The sequence below is a fragment of the Schistocerca serialis genome, unplaced genomic scaffold (genome assembly GCF_023864345.2).
Source record: "Schistocerca serialis cubense isolate TAMUIC-IGC-003099 unplaced genomic scaffold, iqSchSeri2.2 HiC_scaffold_230, whole genome shotgun sequence".
Taxonomy (NCBI): domain Eukaryota; kingdom Metazoa; phylum Arthropoda; class Insecta; order Orthoptera; family Acrididae; genus Schistocerca; species Schistocerca serialis.
In genome coordinates, this window is record NW_026047796.1 from 27,501 (window position 1) to 30,000 (window position 2,500).

General features: G+C 63.6%; 1 pseudogene; it reads right to left on the reverse strand.

Annotated features, from left to right (window-relative positions):
- LOC126444132 (large subunit ribosomal RNA) overlaps positions 1 to 2,500 on the reverse strand; it is a 7,749-nt pseudogene that overhangs the window by 2,593 nt on the left and 2,656 nt on the right.

Consider the following 2,500-nt stretch of genomic DNA (forward strand, 5'->3'; position numbering starts at 1 on the left):
CGGAAGGCGGAACCATCTCCTGACGGCGGCCCGGATGGTAACGTCGGCCGACTTCAATGCACCCACCCGGGTGCGGCTGAGGGCCAGCCCGTGGTACAGGCCAGGGAGAAGTACGTTGGTGAGAGCGTGGAGGCGCTGTTGCGGCTTCAGCGGAGCTCGGGAGATGACGTCAAGCTGCTCCACCAGGTGGCTACGTGGATTGAAGACACAGCGACCCGCCGTGGAAAATTGCAGCCCCAGGTACCGGAAGGTTTCACCCACACGCAGGGCAGGCATGGTGGTATTGCCTGCTGTGAAGGTGACATTGCTGTCCACCTTCACCTTCTTCTCGCGCCCTGACGCGACTAAGGCGAGGGTGAAACACTTCCGGGCGTTGATCTGCAGCCCCAGGTGGGCGAGGGCTGCGGTAGCTGCGTCGATGAGGGACTGCAAGCCCCTCGGGGTCGCTGCAAACAGCAAGACGTCATCTGCAAAGGCCGCAGCGTTGACTCTGCGACCGAGGATCCGAGCTCCGATGTGGGAGGGCAGTTGGCCTAAAACGTAGTCCACCGCAAAGTTGAACAGGAGGGGGGAGAGGGGATCGCCCTGGCGAACGCCCCGTGCTGGCTGCACAGACACGCCCACGCCGGCGCCGTCCGCTATCACTGTCGTGCTGCCCTCGTAGCACCGCTCGACATACTCGACAAAGCAATCCGGCAGGCCATGCGCCTTCAGCACGGGGCGAAGGGCAGCATGATCTACCGAATCGAATGCCTTAGATACGTCGATCGATGCCACAAAGACAGAGCGGCAGGAGCGAACTGCGTCGGTGAGAGCAGTGTCCAAGATGAAGGTATTTTCCAACATCCCATCCCGAGGGATGAATGCCCGCTGACGTTCGTCCACAGCACAAGCGCGCATCAGGCGTGACGCGAGAACCTTGTGAAAGGTCCGCGCCAACACCGAGCAGACCGTAATGGGGCGAAAGTCAGCGGGGGATGTTGGTGCAGCCGTTTTCGGGAGAAGGGACGTCCGCGCGCGAAGCAGGCGTTCCGGAAGGGCGCGGGCCAGAAGGAAGAGATTCATCACTTTCACCAGGACTTCGTGCGGCAGACGCCGCAACTCCGCTGGGGTAAGGCCGTCCGGCCCGGCTGCTGATCCCCTGGGCGGCAACGCGGCGGCGACCTCCTCATGTGTGACCGGCCCCCATATGCACTCGAGAGCGACAGGCTCTGAGTGCGGGAGGAGGCGGTCACGAATGAAGCCCGCGGTGGAGATGGGCTTCTTGGTGAAGAGGTCCGCCCAGAAGTCCAGCAGACCAGGGATGGCAGGTGGCGGCTGGAGCAGGGTGCCATCCAAGAGGCCGCGCACGCAACGCGCACGCGACCGTCGGAAGGCATCCTGCGTTCTCGCGTACTCCCAGCGGCGCCGCTTGCGCTTCTGCGTCGGCGGCGCGGCAGGCGGCCGCTTCGATGGTTGGCGCGGCCGCTGTGTCCTGGTGATCGATCTCTCCCCTCTGGACCCGACCGACGCAAGGGCATCCGGGAGCATGCCCAGGATGACATCGGGCGGCGTGCCCCGCCCCAGACCGATGACACGATCCAGGGCAGAGAAACGCTGGGCGGAAGCGGGTAGCCCCGCCAGATGCTCCCAGATGGCGGCGTCAGTCGGCCCCTCCGGCGGCGGCCCGGTGGTGCCGGCCGCGAAGTCCTCGGCTGCGTCGACGGGCGGCGCAGCGGCCTCGCCCGCGTCAGGCAGCGGGCTCGCCGCTCCCCGGCGGGACGCCGGCTCTTCCCCCCGACCGATCTCAAGCGCCTCCATGAATTGGCGGACAAGCTGCTTGTGGGCAGCTTGCCGCCGTCGGCACTTGATTGCCTCAAGCGTTCGGTCGGGGAACATCCTGATGAGCTCTTGATTTACAAAGAAGAACCGGGCGTCCCTCTCGAGGAACAGTTCGGCCTCTGCCTTGGCGAGCGACAGGACTTCTTCCTCCGTCCACCTCGCGCGATGCCTCTCCGTGACGATCTCCGCGTTGGCGGCCGCAAGATGTTGGCGGCGGCGATGGACCCCGAGACCGTTCTTGGTTGTAAAGCTGCGGTGGCACTCACTACAGGTATACATAGCTGCAAAAGTTACAAGATTTTCGGCACGGCCGGTTGGCCGGCTAGGTGCTGGGGGAGTTGGGGTGGCACCTTCAGCGGAAGGGCCACCACTTATTCTCTGCTTACTGCCCCCAACTAAAAAAGGGATAGTGCGAGGGGGGGCTGGTAACCCCCCCAAGCCCCTGGTGCGCCTTAAGAGAGTCATAGTTACTCCCGCCGTTTACCCGCGCTTGCTTGAATTTCTTCACGTTGACATTCAGAGCACTGGGCAGAAATCACATTGCGTCAACACCCGCTAGGGCCATCGCAATGCTTTGTTTTAATTAGACAGTCGGATTCCCCCAGTCCGTGCCAGTTCTGAGTTGATCGTTGAATGGCGGCCGAAGAGAATCCGCGCACCCGCGCGCCCCCGGAGGAGC